At 38.4% G+C, this 21087-nt stretch overlaps 1 pseudogene; it reads left to right on the forward strand.

Annotated features, from left to right (window-relative positions):
* The first annotated feature begins 1559 nt into the window (after positions 1–1559).
* Positions 1560–20217, forward strand: LOC134516711 (cytosolic beta-glucosidase-like; annotated as a pseudogene).
* Positions 20218–21087: the final 870 nt, after the last annotated feature.

Raw genomic sequence — 21087 nt, forward strand, 5'->3', positions numbered from 1 at the left:
CCAAATTTCACTGTTTTTTTTTCTGCTGCTCAGTTAGACTCTTGCCTAGTTTTCCTGATGTTCTTTATTTTAAATCTCTTCCAGCATTACAGCTTTCCAGTTTTTTACATGCTACCATCTGTTGATTTTTTTTTAACCCAAATATTATTCTTCTGTCTTCTAAACTGAATCTCATTGCAATATTCTGGTTGTGTTTCTAATCTTCCCGTGACCCCTTGTATTATTTCTCCATTTTCATCAGTGTGCTCAGCTCCTCCTAGTTTAATAGATCTGCAGATTTCATTAATGTACCATTTACTCCCTCTTCTAGCTCATTATTGAAGCTATTAAATGAGATCAGAAGTAATACTAATCTTTGTGTACTGCACTAAATGCCTCCCTTCAAAGTTATTGTTTATCATTACCCTTCATTGTTTGTCATCACCCTTCATTTCAGTCAACATGATAGTTCATTTCCAATTTGATTTAAGTTTGGGAACAGAATTTTGACACATCGGAGATGGGAGAAGAAAGGCTAATCAACAATCCAGCAGAGGCTTCTAATTAAGGCTCAATTTAGAGGATCAAAGTTAGGAGTCCTCTGCTGCAGCCACAGTGTGAGTTGGAAACTGTCTCCATAACGTAATTGAGAACACCTTAAGCTTGGTGCTAACATATCCTAAGAAAACCCAGTATACTGCAAAAATTCAGACACGCGACAGTATAGGTTCTGCTCTCTATTCATTAATTTTGCATTACTATTAAAAAATCAAGTTTGTCTGGCAGACTTCAAAGTGGTTTAGTAAATTTGTTTTCTCAATTGCTGTTCCATTATGTTGCCAGGGAGGGAAGCTAAATTTATGAGTGGCAGTTTCAAAGACAACTCACAGAATATGGAAACTTCTATCTTCGGCTGTTTCAGAGATGTACAGTCTTGCTTCCAAAGCAACTATATCCTTCTTTTGTTCCTGCACAGTGTCAAATTTCAGGAAAGAGATTTTAATTTTCACACCCCCTTCAGAGTCTAATTTATAAATTCTGTAGTAAATACTACTAAACATATTTATAATATGCCATTAGGAAACATCTATTCAGTCAGGAAAAACTCATTTTGACAAGATACAATTCCTCTGATAGATAATAATTAATCCCGCATAAGTTAAGGGTCCAATGCCAAAGCCTGTTCATCCTTCACCTTACTATAATACCTAGCATTTTATAAAGTTAGGTTACCAACCCTTAGCATCAGAGCCAGTTACTCATGGTCTTTATTGATTTGCCAAAAATATTTTTGTCCGAATATGTTTGGATATCCAAGAACTGCTCGATTTTTCCTAGGAATACTTGGCTTGAGCTCATTTAGTTATGGATAGTCTGTGTCAGCGCAAATGTAAAAACCCTAAACCTAGTCTGGAAAAAATTTTTCTCTTGGTAGAACCGAGATATCTTATAATTTTGTACTTATATGTGTTGAACAAAACAATGGGACAGTGAAATAGTGAAATTCAGGTTGGGGCCAGGTTATTTATTAGATGTAGGGCACATTGTGAGAATAAGAGGGTGGGCGCATCCTAAGGGCCATGACATGCAGTGGGTCTAATGGAAATATAATTGCAAGTCCCGCTACTGCAACAAGGAATGAGTTCAGGAGTCCAGAAATACAAGCAGAAGTGGGGTCACAAATCTAGGAATTGGGTTGCCAGAAGAGTTTGAGATTAGCTGCTATAAACTCAGCTTCTCTGAATTTTGAAGCTCTGCATCTTTCAGTATCTGCCTACTTATCTGACATAGCCTGCTATCTCATTACTGTGAATCTGCCTTAACCTCTGAGGCAAAATTTGTTCACTCTTCCCCAGGCTGCTTATGGAATATTTTCCTCCCACTCAATCTCCCCTAGAACCCATCTCTGTCTCTGTTGATTCCTGCCAAGGAATCAGCAGTGACACTTTTTAGCCTTGTTTTTATGGTTAAGCATTTTTATAAAACTTTTTATTGTGTTTTTATTGCTACTAGCTCCTGTCTGCCCCTCTCTTGCTATTATTAAGTTACATATTTCTTATCTCTCTTGTGAAATTGAATTGTATGATTTTCTGGGAAAAGATTTAATGTCACTTACATTTTCAAAGATACCTACCAAGAACATTTAATGATGTAAAAATATGCATAATTACTCAGGTTCATTTAATACCTATTAATCACGATTTACGGTGTCCCTGATGAGTTTTACTGTTAACTGTCCAATGCTTACCTTCTTGCAAATGAAAGCCTGAGGAGGCTGCTTCAATCAGAGAACATTAACTAGTCCATTGCATCAGCTTTTAGTCATCTGTATAAAAGGTGTAAGGGATATGTATGTTTGCCTAGACCATGTGTCAGCGTGTGTTTTGGGAACAAGTTGGTATGTTGTGCCTCATTTCCCCCTTTGTTCCTTTGTATTCAAGGGGCTTTTACCTTTCCTTTGAAAGACACTTGAGGAAATGCATGCCTGCTGTGAAAGCCTGATTTATTTTGCATTGCATCTGCACTGTCTGGTTCTGCAACGTGCACTTTGGAATTATATCAGCTTCTCTGCATCTCGAGGATTTTTTTTTCCTAGGAAGTTGACTCTTTCGTTGTGTGTATTTCTGAAAAAAGTATGTGCACTAACTGTATTAGTGGCTTGTTATGTGTATGGTAAAGTTTGTCTTATTTTCATTATCAAAGAAAATATCACTTATGGGTATAATGCTTTGCAGGAGTAGGTCCTCACCCAAAAAGATTTGAAAACCAAAAAGGCGCAAGAAAAGTAGACAAGAAGAAAAAATAGTGACAATCATATGTTATTGCCTGGCAGTCCAATAAGTGCAGATACTGACCTTGGCAAAAGCAGTGCGAATGTGGTATTATAATAAATGGGGAAAAAATACCTGTAAATCCAAAAAAAAAAAAAAAAAATCGCAGTAGTGCCATCTAGTGTGCCAGGTGCTGCAGTTTTCTGGGAAGGGACAGTAAACTACTTTCAGCCCATCCCACTTGTTACAGTCATACCCGGACTCCTGCTGCTGCTCCCTTCTCAGCCCGCTGACAGAACAGTAACAGCACCGACAGAAGGTAGAGGAGAGACCTGAGGGCTGTTTTGCAGATGCTGAGTCTGGCACACATGCCATAAGGTTGTCATTGCTGCTCTAGAAAAAATGAGCATCCATGGGATTTTAAAGAAGGAGAAAGATAGCTGTTCTGTCTGTACTCCCACACAAATCTTCTTCTTCTACTCATTGGTTTCCACTGCTAAGGATGTAATAGCTAAAACATCCTTTCCCACCTATGGCAGGCCAGCTGTTTTGGTGTTGGGGGAGAAAAGATACAAATTTGATGCCAGAAAAGAAGAGGTGCTGCTGGTTTTCGAAGCTTACTGAAAGGGGTGGAAATGACTTTTTGCTTGGTGGCTAAAGGATTTATGTCGAGTAGAGGGTCCACAAAGTCCTTTGGCTGGGAGGCGGGAGGTGAGATGGAAGTGAAGGGGAGCAGGGATCTGTTCTGTGTACTGATGCTTTGTCCTAGGTGGAGCCCTTTTACCGTGACCACCCTCAGCTTTTCCACTGCTGCCTTTTCCACTTTCACTGTTAGCTGACTGAACCTCTCCGCTTTAATCCTGAGATATGCAAAGCGCATGGCTTGCCCTTCAGTGTGTGAAGCTGCACAGGGTTTATTTTTGTCTTCAGTATAGAATCTGCTTGTAACGAGTGGAAGAGTGATCGAGCCAGAAGCCGTTGTCTGCAAATGAAGCCCACATCTCCATAGCATTGCGTAATGTTATGTATTCGCCTGTCCTCTGCAGCCGGTGCCAGAGGATATTGCTTTTCCAGTTGGATTTGCTTGGGATGCAGCTACAGCGGCATATCAAATTGAAGGTGTCAATTTTTAGGTGCCAAAGTGTTAAGGAAGTTTTAAGTGAATGAAAAGGCTGGATCTAGGCAGGACAGTGTTTGATCTTTCCCTCGTCAGGTAGATACTGCCTCTGATGCAAATCCATGTAGCACTTCTGTTTAAACACCTCTGGCCTGAGCAGTAAGAAGAGGGTAAAACATGTTTCAAATCTCAGAAACGTGGCTAGGTAATGGAAATGGAGGAGGAACTTTACTCTGTCTATTGAAGTGGGGAAAAAAAGCAGAAATAAGTAATTTTCCAACAAGTGCTTGTGTATTTCCTTTCTCTAGAGCTAATTTAAGTAGATTACTATCAGCTATTCCAAAACTGGATGGGAGAGCTACCTCATCAGACATTGGTACTCACAAGGGGTCCTCAGTTAGGAATTCGTCTCCAAAGAGTATGAAAAACAGTGAACTGAGAGGACTCGTGGAGGCCCTCCCCCAGGGACGTGTGTCGTGTTCCCAACTGAATGGAGGTGCTGATAAAGTGATTTTCCCAGCATGATATGAAAATATGTGGCAGAATAGGAAAGGCAAGCCCATAAGGTACAGGGATACCTACAGCCATAACCCCCCCTACCTTTATCCCTTCATAAATGCGTGTTTAGAGACCTTTAAAATACACATAGATCTGATTTTCTCATATTATACCCTGCAGCAAACAGGCACTTAGCTCCCATTGATTTCGGTACCTAAATGGGAGCTGTAGATCTAAAATTGTCTTTGAGGATGTAGCCTTTAGTTCTTGGTTATTGCTGAAAGCGAGAGTACTTGCCCATGTTTGGTACCTTTTAACGAGCTCAGTTAGCTTCATCTAATAGACTGAACAGCTCGCTGTTCCCGGGGAATCAATATTCTGGGCCAGATTCTAACTCGAGTCCTGCAATGCACATAGCTCTACTAACTAATTTTTAAAATGTGAATTGTGTGTGCATATAGAATGTCATTATGATTTCCTGTCTTTTGAGTGGCTAGATGTGCAACTTTAATGTTCTCTTAATGTATTTTTAATGAGCTTTCCTAAGGCTTCTGAGTGGGAGAAATGTTTAAAAAAAAAAAATCTATAATGTGGTCTAGACACTACTCAAATGACCCTTTTCCCACAGAAGTAAGAAACTCAACAGGGAATTCCTCCTCCTGAAAGCTTTGGAAGCTGTGCAGCTTCTGACTTAGAGGCAGCATGATTGAAGCAATGGTTCTTGTAGAGTCCAAACTCAGTTGCTGCACATATCACAAGATACACAGTGGATGAGGCAAGGGCTGACAGGCTACTTTATTTTTTACTGTCAGCTATGTATTTATGCACAGCACAACCTTCTCCACTCTGTATATTTCAAAGTGCTAAAAAATCATACCAATTGTACTCTGCATGCTCAAAGTGCAGATTTCAAAGGTTCATGACTCAGTCAAATCAAAATCAATTTGCAGCAGAACACTCAAAAGCACTTCTTCTTACTGAGGGCCATTTCTATGCTAAATTTTAACTCTCTGCTTGATTTTTTTTTTTTTTTAGAGAGAGAGAGAAAAGTTGCAAAAAATTCTCGTAACGGCAAAAGTGGTTTTCTTCACTTCTTTCATATGCCAAATAGTTGAACTGCATTAATTCAAACAAAATTTCACCTTTTGGGCAAAGACCTGGCCAAGAAAATTTCACTCAGAAAGGTGAAAGCACAGTTGAATTAGAAGAAAAGCTAACTTGGAAAAGTACATGAAAACTTTACTATTCTGATCAGTAACATTGCTGTTTCACGAGCTTCACTTAAAGGGAAAAACATTCTATCTTATTCTGTTGTAATAATTGCAGAGAATGGCGAACATGCATCACGTTTTGCGATAATTTATATTAATTATTATTATCAGTCTCACCTAAGTGTTTGAAATGTAAAGTCACTTCCTCATTGCGGTTCTTTCCTGGCCCTGAAGCTCACGAAAACTGGGAGGGTATGTCTATGCTGTGAAGTGCCATGCAGCGTGGAGATTCCTGAGCAAGCTTAGAGGTGCAAGCTCAGTTCATTGAAGCAGAGCAGAGCTCTGTGCGGACTAATTGTGGCTCAGCGGGATACGTTAGTCCATGTGGAGCTTTCTGTTGCCTTGCCTAGATTGCTTCCTGCACTTTGTTGAGCTAGCTCGGATACTCTGCACTGTACAGAGAAGCTCTTCAAACAGCATGAGGAACGCTTGGAAGTGGGTCTGTTTGCCACAGCCCGAGTCAGTGCTTTATAGTGGCTAACGGCCGCTGGAGTAGTACTGTCATACTCTGATGAAAATCAAATGCTTCTCCCCCTCCCTCCCACCTCCTTTCCTGGGGGAAAGCAGACAAAAAAAGAAATCTTTCAGCATCTGCGCTAGCTGATGATTCTTAAATGAAGGTGTGTTAGCTGCCCATTACGGCAGCTTTTGGGTTCCCTTCACTTCCACCGTAGTGAAAAAGGATCTCTATCATATCGATGTGGTGCAGGAAGCCTGCTCTTGAAGGCTTCTAAATTCTAGGTACCACCAAAGAATCACTGTTATTTGTTATTTCCTGCACTCCTCTGAAATGACTATTTATTTCAGGAGGCATATTTGGAATCAGAAGCAGGATATAGAAAATTTTTGGTACTGTATTTTTCCAAGGAGCATACAGACAGAGCACAAAGTCTGTGATAAAATCTGAGATGGAGAGAAACTCAAACTGTCTGGATCTAAAATTTGACCTACATTGAAGGTTGTCCCATATAACAGTTTAATTTACTGACCAACCAAATGTAGATGTATTGGTGTTCGTGTGCTGCAATAAAATTCTGTAAAGAACATGAAATGTGACAATGATCTTTGAAAAGCTAGGTTATAGAAGTGATATTACAAATTTTAGTAATGCTTTAAATTAAGTGTCTTCAATATGCTTAACCTTGCATTAAACTTAGATTTAATAAGACAGATGTGTATTAAGTACTGAATATACTTAAGGGAGCAATCTTGCGTTGGCAGGGGATGGACTCAATGACCTCCTAATAGTTCTCCTCCATCTCTAATTTCTATGATACTAATTGATTATTAAAACACTTTTATTGAGGATTGATATGTAGCTATTATATCGTTATTAATCTTACAACCCAACTGATATTTAATTTATACATGATTTTAACACACAATGTCATTTTAGTTTTTAAAGAGTAACCCTGAAATAGTGCATTCACTGTGGCTCTGAAAAATCTTGCTGGTAAACGAGGTTGGCCATTTTGGGGTTATTTGGAATTTTATGATAAAATCACACTTTTCAGGGGTGCAAGTTTACAGAGCTCTCCACATTAAAAATGAAATGTTTGCCTCAGCTACAGCATTGCTCTGGAAAGACAAAGAAGCTTGTCATGAAGAAAGGTGCGTTTATTAGGTTGAAATACTGTGTGATATTAGTACTGTGTAAGCTCACACAACAGCTAAATTTTGAATATTTTAAAGATAATCTGTCTATCTCAATTTTGGAATTGGAAAGAAATTTCCCCAAACTATGAAAGTGAAGGAAATGGTGCAGGGAGATTGGGCATTCAAAATTCATTTCTGTGAACGTTTGGTGAAGCAAAAAGCAGAAGTTTTGCAGAGCTGTGTTATTAATTCAGCTTGTATATGCCTAGGGCCATGGCTCATAATGGCATTCCTTTCTTTTTAACAGACTGTCAGGATTTTCAAAGGACATCCAGAAAGCCATAAGTGCCTATTTGTTGGATGTATTTCTCATACCCGAGAGGCTTTCTTTGATATGGACTGATCTTTTACATTTATGGATGGAAGTTGCATTAGAAAATGCCCTTTGTGAAAACCTGTAATATCTCAAGAGTTGCAAACATCTGATTTTTGGCTAAGGAAGTATGAAGAGTGTCAGAATTCTGAATGCTTTTTAAAACAGGATTTTCAAATAATTAGTAGCAAGCCAAATTATGAATAAATGCAAAATCTCATGCAAATATATACTAATGCTTACAAGTTCCTAGTTACTTTAAATGGTATGAGGAGGGGGGAGGGAATACAGCTTGATTTGCTCATAGGATTTTGAGTGGTGTGCCTACTTTGTGATAAATATTTACATTCAACATATGTCTTTTGATGTCAAAAGTGTAACGACCAAGTTTTGTTTTTCAAGCAGAAGGCTGGAATGCAGATGGAAAGGGCGCTAATGTCTGGGACACATTCACCCATCAGGGAGGAGATCGAGTTTTCAAGAACCAGACTGGTGATGTAGCTTGTGGCAGCTACACTCTGTGGGAGGAAGATTTGAAATGTATCAAACAGCTTGGATTGACTCATTATCGCTTTTCTCTTTCCTGGTCACGTCTGTTACCTGATGGGACGACAGGTTTCATCAACCAGAAAGGCAATTGTTTCTTAAAAATAGAAGGTTGCAGCTTTAATTCAAGGTTATTGCTGCAGTCTGGCATAATTAATCCAGTATGCTATTCTGCAGTGTAGCTTTGAAATTGCAACTTTTTTCAGAGTAATTATGGGATGATTTTTTATAGGTTTGCAACAACTTACTAATTAATATTCTAGATCCCCTTGGATAGCACAATCTTTTGGGATAGGATTAGTATTATGTTTCCTATGTATCTTTTTGCTTACTCTAGTTTTTTTAATTGTAACTCTAAATCATTTTGCTTCATCAGAACGTTTATACTTACAGGGATCCTAGCCATGAGGATATTTTTGGATGGCTTACAATAGACAAGTATCTTATTTGGCAAATGCATTTAGATAGTTTATCAGCATACTCTGATGTACTGAACTTCACATCGACTATTTTGCATTGAGGGACATACTTTTCCCAGATATTTTCTTTAGCAAATTAGAGAGCAGTCTTCAGACTCAGCTAGGAACTGTGCTTAGTTGTCTGACAAACACAAGACAGTCCCTACTCTGAAGAGAAGAGCTTTCACGGTCTCAGCAGATGATCTAAAAGTGGAAAGGAATACAGTACATAAACAAGCTGGTCAGATTGGTAGAAGTCAGATATAACACTTGCTATACTTCTGATTTGTTTATTTTAATTCCATTGGTATGGACTGGGGGAAAGATGAAGGTGACTTACTAGGAAAAGGTAGGAAACGGCAGCTTTGCCTGCAGAAAGTAGGGAACGGAAGAACAAAGAAATAAAGAGAATTGTGAAGAATAAAAGCAACTGAAGCTGAACCAGAAAGGACAGGAGAATGAAAGTAGTTGGCTGAGGTCTCTTGTATGCTGGGAGGATAATGTTCCGAGGAGAAATGGCAAAGTAGATTTGGATGAACCTCTGAATCTGAGTTCTGCCTCCTACTCTTCTGCATCTCAGTACTACCAAGAAGATATATATCTTTATACTTCTGGGGCAGTGTTTGCCTTGGCAATTCTTTTCTTCCCCTGGTTTGAAGATTACAAAGATGGAAGGCTACAAAAGGAAAGAATTTCTTAGAAAATGCTCTTCAGGTTATTCTGATCTGTACTAGGAAGATAGCAGCAGAAGCAATATTTTTCTGTGGATTTTTGGTCATGTAGAGTTTGGCTGTTCAATAGGCATCAGCCTGTCCTCTGCATCCTGCAGATTACGGTTTTCACCAGAGAGTGGAGGAGCCTTTGTTTCAAGAATTCAGAAAGGCGGGGTGGGGGGGGCTGGTGAATCTGCTGTAAACAGACCAACCAGCCATTTTCCCCTGCAGAGCATGACTGCAAAAACGGCGCCAGCATCCTGGAGAGGCTTGAATGGAAGCCTTCCCTTTGCCACCAAAATTTACAATATGCGGCCCACTTTCACTGGCACAGCTTGCCCTTCCCTAGGAACGCTTTTTGTGGTGTGTCGAATTTAAATTTGGCTGAGTCCTTGTGGTTTCTTTCCTGCACTGATATTCCTTCAGCTGGGGCTGCAGGCACTGTACAACCCCACAGAGCTGCCTGCCGAACGGGCTTTGTTATTTAGACGTCAGAGTGGGAGATAGCAAGCAGGCATTCGGAATGCACTTGGTAAGGAAAGCTAACATTTTGACAAAACTCAGCTGTAATTTCAGAAAATGTTCGCTTGATCCCCAATATAAGCAGTTGCCTGATTAATATTATGAACTTTACATTTAGCAAAAGGGCATTGGAGGAACTCCAAGTAGGCCAGCTTTCATTAGGCAGGAGTTCACTTCTCTTGTGCAGTGATCTGTTGAAGCAATTGTAACTGCATAGCATGGAAAGGCCATCATCTTCTATATAAACATTTTTACAAAGAGCATGTGAAGAATTAGAAAGCTTAGAGCAATGTCCTTTCAAATAAAATCATTCACACCAACTGATTCACTACCAATTTCACACCTAAGACGTAGGACATTTGAAAACCTTTAAAACCATTCTGTTTCTAATGCGATGGGGGTAGGATCTTTTAAAGCAGCAATGTTGTAGGCGCATTGTTCCTAAGACGTGTCAGGTTTTAGGTTAAAACTTACACCAAGTTTGTTTTCAAAATGTTTTTGTACAATTATTTTTACCCTAGCAGAGCAGAAGAGTTATCCGAGCAGAACAAGTTAGCTGCTCAACACCAGGTGTCAGTGTGGAGGGAGACAAAAAGAGTAGGCGTGGGGGTATTGAGTCTGGGAGAATTTGATGTTACGCTTCACTTCAGCATGAAGGTAGAGAACCAGGATGGGGAGAGAAGATGACAGAAAGGAGAAAAGAACAATCCTTCACTTTCCAGTGACAAAATGCTCCTTAATATCTGTAATCCCGAAATTTTGGGGTGTTGCCACAAAACCCTTATATATACACTTTCTCAGAAGAACATGTTCTTTATTTCTGCTTCTAGGTGACCCACAGATACAGCCATGGAAACTAAATCAGGCAACTCTGGAAGGTATAAGACAATCTGGAAATTTGACTTGATATTTACATTTTTCAGGGATGCGGTTCTATTTCTCTTCATTTCCTAACAAAAAGCATAAATCTTTTCCAATGTTAGTGTTTAATTGAGATGTAAAAAATGAATCATAGCTGGTTGCACTTCAATGTTATTAATTGTACTAAGTAATTTATAATCTGAAAATTAGAATGAGGAATGCTAGTGTCTTTTAGGGAAGCACTACTCTCAAATAGTTGAACAGGATCCTGGACCAGCAAAGGATTTCTTTTTTCCCAGTTTAAACTTATGTAGTAAACCTTGCTGTCCCGCCAGCAAACAGTTAACATACACCGAGTCCCATTGAAGTGAAATAGGTCCCTGTTCAAAAGTAACAGTAAAAAACTGTATTTGCTCTTAACTGCACTTGCAAATTGCAACAATTTGCTTTTCTAAATTTAAAATTCTGGTATGTTCCTTCCTTTTTTACGTGGGTACATTCTCAGGCACAAGCACGTAGCTCCCTCCTTAGAATTTAATTTGTTTTTCTGGTGCTGCATTCCGAAGGAAAAGCAAACTACCTGTGAGATTTATTGTGAATTACTTTGTAAACAAACTTATTGAGTCTTGCTGTGCTAAAGGATGTGTATGCACCTGTTTGTTTAGGAGAAGGCTCTGTCTAAATCTGGGGTTCATAATTGATTGCTGCAGTAAATGTTGTCTTAAAAAAAAAAGCCATTTGACAGAAATCCTTACGATCAGTCACTTGAAGTTAGGATAATTTTAAGTCTAATACTGTCCTTTTAAGAAGAAGGTAGTATGGGGTTCTGCGTTAGCATTTTTAAATATCAATACACAGTAAGCTGAACCTGAAAATACCAGGGAATATATAGTACAATGTAGTACAGACATATTTACTAATGAACAAGTTTTCTGCTTTGGATTAAACAAAATCTCTGGTTCTGAAACTGTTAAGAATAATAATCTAAATCATACATAACCTCCTCAGCATGCATTTTGTTAACCTTTGTAACTTTGTCTTACTCCTCCTCCTTTCTTCTGTGTTTTCAACTTCTTTAGACCTTTCTCAGTTCTGGGTTTCAATGCAGCGAGACCTTGGGATAGACATTTCATAGGCATCTATGTCTTATTAGGATATGTGGTAGTCTAGGACCCATGAAATTTTTGTGGATTTTAAGTTTCTAATGTTCTTAAACACTTTGGTATATTTAGCCCAGGTCTCTGAAGCAAAGGCTGACTGATTTCTACATTCCATCAGCATGATGGAAACCTATTCCTGGCTGGAGCCTCTTAGCTTAACAAATAATAATTCAAGGCCACTGTTGGCCTTTTCCAATTACCGCACTAAACCAGATAGTTCAAGTAAAAGAGCAAGCTAATTGATACTCTTTGAACCAGAGCTTATGATGTGTTTTGCAATATCCAGTGTTTTCAGAAGGCTTAAAAGCAATGTAGTTGTGTTTGGATGTAAGCAAAATTAGAATTGCCTATATGAGAGCTTAAGGTATCCTAATATTTAAACTTACAGTGACCTCTCAGCAGCATAAAAATAGTGCTTTAGGAAACATTCATGTCAGCCACTGCTAAATCTGAACAGAAGGTGAATTCCTTTTAAGCCTCTAGAAATACATCCCCAGTACTGGTCAGCTTTAACAACACATCCAGGAAATTAAAGTTGATCTCTGTCTTATCAAGGGCACACGAGAAAGGTTGGAAGTCATGAGCTCTTAGAGAGGTGAGCTAATTCCTTCTTGCAGTTAGAGGGACTGAGCAGTCTGCAGCCCTGGCAGTGTAAAAGGAAAAGAGTTACTTTCTTGGATAAACTATTAGCCAAGCCATTCAAGCTGGTGGTTGAAGAGACCAGTGCCCTAAGCTCCATTTAAAACCTAGTAGAGCCCAATGAAAAGCCTTAAATATCATATAGATCTAATGAGGTAACCATTGAATTCACACCATTGCGAAATATTGAATGCATTGACAATATCTTCTTTGTCTTGATGCTGGCACAGACAGTGATGGAGAATGGAACAGCCTGGAGGAAACAGCTCATCCAGCTAACCAAGTTCAAATCATCAGAAATCAGCTTATTTACCTTGCTGTGTGTGGCACTGAACTTTTTAAAAGGCACAGTTCTTTCATTAGAACAAATCTACCTGTCAGGCTCTCAAGTGTCAGGATTTTTCCAACACGCTTTCGTCTTGTACATGCAGCCAGGCTGCCATTCAGGCATTTAAATGAAAGGATTATATTTGCATGTGACCAGCACCCATCAGAATTATGTTTCTGCTGGGGAGTTGCTGTCCACTGATCTATTTTGAAAATTTGCATCCTCATTTCGTTTTATGTGCCTGGTTGGAAGATTTTGTGTGCTGAGCATTTTTGCCAACTCTGGGGTCTTGTAACAGTAGTCAGCATGCAGTTGAGAGGAAATATTTGCATCTCATATCAGAGAAAATGTGCAGTAAGGTTTCTTCATGTGTTAAAATGTAATAAAGTTATGAAGTTAACCCCTTTTTTTCCTTTTAATGTATTCAGGAGTCAATTATTAGAGCAAAACCATTAATAACCTGGGAAATGTCATTCTGCTCATATCACTTTGGCTTACCTCAGTCCTTAGAAGATGAAGACGGCTGGAGGTCTGAAAGGATCACTGAGACCTTTGATATTCATACGAAGTATTGCTTCAGAACACTTGGAGACTGAGTGATCACTATTAATGAGCCTTATGTTGTTGCTATAGGTGGTTGTGAAAAAGGTATAGCCTCAGCATTGATACCAGGGCTTACAAGGCAGCTTATAATGTGATAAAAAAGCATGCTAAAGCCTGACACAGTTGTAATAAGATATTTGGAGAAAAACAATGTGGACTTGTGACTGTAGCTCTGAACTCAGATTGGTAGAACCCCTACAAATTCTGTAGCAGTTGAAAAGCAACTAGAGGGTACTTGTCCTTTGCCTTAGATGGATTTGTCAGGACAATGTTTACTGATGGTGAATATCCAGCTGTCATGAAGTCCCAGATTTCTTTAATGCATTCAAAGCAGGGTTACTTACCATCAAGGCTTCTGGAATTTACTAAAGAGGAAAAAAATTATGATCATATGTACTGCTGACTTCTTTGCTCTGAACTGTTAACTTAAGACCAAGAAAATGCAGACAAGAGGCGAAGTGTTTCAATGGACTGTGAAGCTGAGCAAATAATGGATCCTTCTTGGCCCGTTGCATCTGGGAGTTTATGGCTGGCTGTAGTACCATGGGGTTTGCACTGACTTCTGTGTTATATCAAGGAATGACCTAAGGCTCACAGGACCGTTTTACCGCTATTAGCTGGCCAATGAGGGGATCTGCGAATCCAATGAGTAATACTGGTGATTTGTTTTTTTTCGAGGAGCCCATCTGGATGGCATAAGACATTGTACAAGATATAAATAAACAAGTCACCTTGGGATCCTTAATTTAATTTTTGCATGCTGGCTATAAAGAGTAAAAGCCTTAGTGTTTTCCTATTGCCTTTGTACTTGATAGCTATTTTACAGTTTGAAATGACACACCAGTGTTATATCATCTTTTGAACTCCAGAAATGATCTTTCTGATGCCAGCAGTAAGGCTTTCCTGGCATGCATCTACTCCTGGCAGGGGACATGTGGTGGCTGCCAGTACCAAGGGGTTAAGGAGCAGTGACAATAAGCAGATGCTAATGCAGGAAAGATATTTTAGTCTTCTCATTAAAATAAGTCATTTCACTGTCTTCATGGATATTTGCACAGTTTTGCTTTTCCATTGTTAGTCATAAAAGGTCAGCTCATGGAAAATTAAGTTAATAGGGTCAGTGCAATTTGATGAAAACTAGTTTTAGTTTGTAGCTTAGAAAAGATAGAGGGTAATGCATCTGATTTTATGGGCTTTCTTACATCTGTTCTGAATAAAACTTCTGCTCTCTTGTTCTAGGATACATATAATAACCCTATAATTTACATCACTGAGAATGGGTTTTCCCAAAGTGACCCTGCTCTACTTGATGACAGTCAACGATGGGAGTATTTCAGGCTGATTTTACAAGAAATTTTAAAAGGTACCATTTAAAATGATGAAAGATCAATTGTGCAAACTTAATATAATTTTACTTGGTCCTTATTTGCATTCACCAATGACCAATGATTCTTGAAGCTAAGACTCATGTAAATCAGAGTGAAGTGATGTGATTAGGAAAAAAAAAAAAAAAGTTTAGCTGAAAGGAAAGCAAGTTGTTTTAATCTTGCTCCCCCAGCTTGGGGTGGAAACAGATTAGAAGGTACTCCATAAATACATTATCTCTAAACTCAGTTTTTTAGAGCCATAGTTCTTTGTGGAGCAATGCAACCACATTGATCTTCAGAAGTGCTCATCGTTCATATTTCTCATTATGAAGGATGTAAAGTTGAGTGCACCTGAAAACCTGACCATTACACCTCATAATATCCTTACAGAATACAGCCTTCCATACACAATGAGGTCTGTGTAACAATTCATTCCTGTACAGGGCCGTTAAGTCAGTTATAGCTCAGCTTCTGCCTTTATGTCAGGATGGCCAAGAGTGTTCAGCACTGGTGAAGCTCTTTTTTTTCAGAAGATTCTTTGCCATTCCTGTTGATAGAAACAAAGTTGGTCCAATTCCCAATTTTCTGGAAAATCCTTCCCTACCTTTCTTCTGTTGGTAGTGTCTCTGAGATAGTTTACAGGGAATAGATCTTCTTACTATGTATCATAGAATCATAGAGTGGTTTGGGTTGGAAGGGACCTGTATTTTAAAATGCCAGTTCATTTATGTAACAGCTAGTCTCCCTGTTACATTTGTCCAAAGTGATCACAATCATGAATGTCATATCATAGTTTAATAGTTTTTTGTAGCCATTCTTCCATCCTCATTATTCTTCATACTTTCATTCAAATGTTCATTTAAAAGCTACCTTTCTTTTTCCTTTTCACTTAAAGTTTACACTTGTCATCCATGCCAATTAACTTTAGTTCTTCAACTAAGTAGAAGATGTAAAGGACTATTTTCTGGCACAGAAACCAAGTGGTAGGGCCTGCTTCTATGTGAAGCAGGCAGACCATCTTCTAGCTGCCTTTGGAGAGCACTTCTTGGGCTGTGCCATATGTGGCCCCAAGTCCTGTCTGGAGAGTAATAGTTGGCATCAGTCAGCACTTCTGTCAAGGAGTTTTGTTTACTTATATGGTTGTAGACATAGGATATCTGGATTTGACTTTCTTTGAAGACATAAAGAAATGAATAAACATTTGATTCTTACTGTTTGATGAAGTGTGACTAATTTACCAAATCTGGTTGGTTTACAGTGTAAAATGGCTTATCCTGAAGTAAACATTTAGAGGAGATCTGATGAATCACGCCTGAGTGAATTCATTGACACAGTTCTCTTCATGCATAGTAAGGAAATGAAGGCGACACTGAGGTAGATGCCTGTATAGAAGACATCAAAAGTTGGCCGAACTGAACCTTTGCCATTTGTTCAGTCCAACAAAGCCTTTAAACCTGTATGCGGGCTGACTGTAATCACTGCAGCCTTACACAGGCTTAGGTATATATGCAGTTTGATATTAAGTTGGATTGATCTTTATCATTTTATCCCCTACAAAACGTGGTGGAACACTGGTTGAAACAGGTCCTTGTATGCAAAGATAATATAAATATTAAATCCATCAGCTCTAAGGCAGTCTGTGAAGAAATGCCAGTGACATTATCCCTGTCTAACTTCCCCCCTGCTACTCTGAGTAAACAGTTTCTCAAGACCACTCCGAATGTACTGACCCCTGTGCAACCATTTCAAGTTTTCAGCTCAGATATCCTGCAAAGCAGGATATTTGAAGACGTTCACTTTATTCAGTGCTTAAATGCTTAACCATTTATTAAGTGTCATGTGAAGCAGAACAGTTTAATTGCTCTGCATGCAGTGTCTACTCTACAATAATTCCTTATCTTTTGAGCTAACTTTTGAAATTATTAGTACAGGCTCATCCATGCAATGCGCTATGGGTCATGACAGAGTCCTGTGTGGATTCTTCTGTGGGATTTGGGCATGCCTACTTACTTTTTTGTCTAACCAAGAAATAAATATGCTTGACTACAAAGGAGAGGATATCTACAGCCTGTTACTGCACTTGTTAACAGAAATATTTTAATATGTTATAATTGGATTGATAGTACCCTCATTTTATCTTTTTGCATTAAAAACCCTCCTACTTTTTAGAATACGTGCTTGCACTAATCATGTTAATTTTGTCAGACAAAATTTTCAAAATAGTAAGGAGCTTCCCTTTTCCAGACTTTGTGTTCTAATACTCTGAAAATAAAATACATCAATGTCTGTCAAGCTAGGTAGCAAGACTGCTGGTGTCCAAAATTCTTAAAATTTTTACTAACATCAGGACTATTTAAATTACAAGATTTTGGAGGGCAGGAGAAGTCCTGAGTTGGTACAGCAACCTACACCCACTAAGGCTGTGATTACATAGTATGGATAAGTAATAAAACCACTGTATGTTACCCCTATAATTTATTTTTAGAAAAATATTTTGATGCTGTCAGAGAAAATTGAGATTTTTATTTTTTGGCCACTGTTACTTAATAAGACCAGAAAGAGCAATGTAAATATGAGCTAGGAAGTAGAGACTGAACAGCGTGCAGCTACTATAAATATATCACATTATAGCTATTATAGATGGAAAATAGTTTTTAAATGGGTACAAGTGCTGCCATGTTGCTTCTGCACTCTATGAAAAGATAAAAGCATCAATATTTTAATAAATGTGGATATACATATTTAGCATCTCTACAGAGCCATAAGCGTGCATGGTGCTTTACAGATAAATGAAAATGATGTCTTCTTACCCCAAGGAACGGAAAATCTAATTTAGATACAATGCATGAAGAGATGACGAACAGAAAGCTGGATGAGAGGTAAAAAGAGAACATGGATCAGAGTAGTGAAATGCTTTTTACTACAGTTGCTCTTCCTTAATTTTATGTAATGTATGTTAAGGATGACATCTAGACCAAAGATCAAGGCTGCCAATAAAAAGGTAATTGAAACTACTTAGTTTTGAAAAGTGGAACCTTCTAAAAGAGATAATAGAGTTTCATACAGTCTATGGAGGAGAGCAGTGCAAATAGTGGGTAAACTATTGCCAGAGACAGCTGGTGGAAAAGAGCAATGAAGTTATCCTTAATCTGGCTGATGGAAGATTATTAATAATGCTGATGGGAAGGAAAGAACGAATTAAATGAATTTTAGGTTGCAGAAGGCTGCAAAAAGTAGGCAATGGAAAGAGAATTGAAGTTAGTAGGAATAGAAAGTAAAGAAGTTGAGGATGATGTGATGTGATATGGGCAGAGGCAGATGAGCAAGAATAAATGTGAAGAAGCAGGACTAGATTTGGGAGTAAATAGAAAACATATGAACATTTAATTTGGAGTCAGCTAGAAGGTCAGCAGTAAAAAATGCAGGGCAAATAGGAGAAATTATAGTGAGGAGAAAGGCACGGGTAAAGCTTAAGATTCAGACGGTGTTAATTTTCTCCTTAAATATGCTTGAATGAAGCAGAAGAGAAAATGAGATACGGAGAATGCTGACTGCAATGGGAAGTGCAGAGCAGAACTAAAACTGACAGCAAGCAAGGTGGTGCAGTTAAGAGGATTTTTAAAAAATGCACCTAAAGTTAAATGCAGTCCCTTCTGGACAGCTTTTTTTGTCCTTTTTTTCCCTCAGACTTCTAAGAGTTGTTATAAAACATTTTATATATTGTCGTCACTGTACACTTTGACCTTGCTCTCATGAACTAACCATTTAGTCTGTGTTGTAGATACGTACAAGCCTCCTTTTGCTGCATTCCCACGCACATAAAACAGTGAGGTTATAATGCAATACTGTAGTCCATGAAAATATGATTTATTGTTAAATTAAATATGGATGTCATAATGTGAGCCCCTCGGGTCAACTATAAGCTTGAATGTTATTGAAAGAGCTGCAGCAGCAGCTCTGTTTCTTCATTGCCGCTGACAAAAATGCCTCTACAAATAGAATACAACAATGCAGACATCTTAAGGAGTCTCTGAGATGTGCTGTCCCTGGCATAACATTGCCATGTGACATTTTCAAGAACTATAAATACATTGACTGCATTATAGTGTAAAAGTTAAGAAGCTTTGCCGTAGTCACTGCAGAAGCATTAAAATCAAGCTGAATTTACTGTGAACACTATGAGGGATTCAAAGCTTTAAAAAAAGACCCAACCCAAACAACAACAACAAAGAAGAACCAGAAACCCCTAAAATCATAAAGATATAGCTAGAACCAGAAACCCCTAAAATCATAAAGATATAGCTAGCATATGTCTCTATCAGATTTTTAATACAGTTTTAAAATGTCCAGAATACATAAGTATGATTCCATAAAGTTCCAGTTAAATGTCAGTTTTATAACTTCACATTATGACAAGAACAGCCACACTTAATTTCTAAGGAAAGAAATCTGAGACCACCTCTAGACAATAGAAATGACCACTTTGTAGCAGAATTTTCATGTTACTGAAAGTTTATGCCTCATTTTTTCACCTTAATCCTTTAATCTGAATGCTTTAATCTGCAAAAGTGAGCACTTTTTTTTCAACTCTTAATCAGCAGTTTTCCAATGCAAACTTACGAAGGAACATCATATTTCTCAAAAACGCTCTGTTATCTGCCTTCGAAATATCTTCAGTGAAGATGACAAAACACAGCTGTGTGATCGTGTTGGGAAAATTTCTACTGGAGACAGGGTAATAGGAGCCTGGTCAGTACACCAACAGAAGAGGATCATCTCTCTGAAACAAAGATATGTGAGTGTATTTCTTGCTTGCCAGTGTCTTGATTTGGAGTGAAAAGATTAAATGGAAAGCAAGATTATGCAAGAGCTGCTAGATGTCTACGGGCTGGTCAGATGGTTCCTGGGGAAAGGGCTGCAGAAGACATGGGAGCTTTGTGAGCACTGGTAGAAAGAGGGTTGCTAGGCTGGGCAGTGCAGCAGTTTGTTCAAGTTGTTGGGAATCTGGATATAACCAATATTTCACATCCTCACGCAGTGCCTGGGATGTGCTTTGATTCAAAAGTAACCAGCCCCCAGCCCCCAGTGAACTGTTAGTTTTCAAAAGTGTTAGCGACTGCATCACTGGAATAGATCCTGCTCTGTAGAGGTGAGATACTACAGGGTGGGAGGTTTTGTGACTACTAGTTACCTCAGAGAGGATAACCTAAATATTTAGGCACTGTGGATGTTGTATTGCTGCCGGATAGCTTGTGAGCAAGTCCCTACTAGAACCCCCTTTGGGGATTACTTTTGTTATAGGCAGAGGATCTGCTTTGCTTAGATAGCAGTACTACTGCATTGTTGAAGCAAAATTCAGCTTTGCTGCTGGTTGCCTCACTTGTGCAAGCAGAGATTGGGGATCTCAACAGCTAACCAGTCACTAATCTCCAAATCATACCTATGTGGCCAGAAAGTTAGAGGCAACAATTACTCACCTGCACATTAGAGATTTCCCTTAGGAAATGATTTGTACATATAAAGCATAATCCTCACATCAGAAGTAGCTACAGTAGTTGTTTTTATTCTGCCTTTTTATTGTACAAGATGAAAGATAATGGCAACTCCACAGGAAAAAAACCTCACAAATAAAAAAGAGGGATTTTGGCCTTTGTGATGAATAAATAGACTTTTATGAAAATTGTGAGTTTAAATTCATCAGATGTGGATTGCACATAACATCATTGGGTTTGATATCAGTTCTGAGCCACATGCTTCATTTGGAGTTACCTTTCGGGAGAAAATATACTGAATCCACAGAGGCACATCAGAAAAAAACTACTGTGCTAGTGTTTTGTCTTTGAGACAGTTTTTAATTTAAATCTCCCCTTTTTCAAGATAATTCAGTTTTAAATAACTCAGCCACTGTGCATTCTAAATGCCTTTTCTAGGATAATACACAGGATCACTCATAGGAGAAACTAAGTTAGTACATAATACAGTTCAGCTAAGCTTTTCCATATAGGTGTACATCTTTCCTGGAGTTGAGAGATAAGTCCAGTTTATTAGAATAAACATCTTTATTTAGATAACTATCACTCCTTAGTCACAGATTTCTATTCCAGAAAATGAGATTTTACATTTTAATATACAACATAAAACATCATATTTCTTCTTAGGGCAGAGCTCATTACCAAAAATATTATGAAAATTGGTTCAAAAGGTATTAGAGAATTAGTGAGAAAGCTGTTAAATGTAGTAGTGCTGGTACAAGTTTTATCTCAAGATGTTCCTAAATGAGGATTC

This window comes from Chroicocephalus ridibundus, chromosome 5 (assembly GCF_963924245.1).
Source record: "Chroicocephalus ridibundus chromosome 5, bChrRid1.1, whole genome shotgun sequence".
Taxonomy (NCBI): domain Eukaryota; kingdom Metazoa; phylum Chordata; class Aves; order Charadriiformes; family Laridae; genus Chroicocephalus; species Chroicocephalus ridibundus.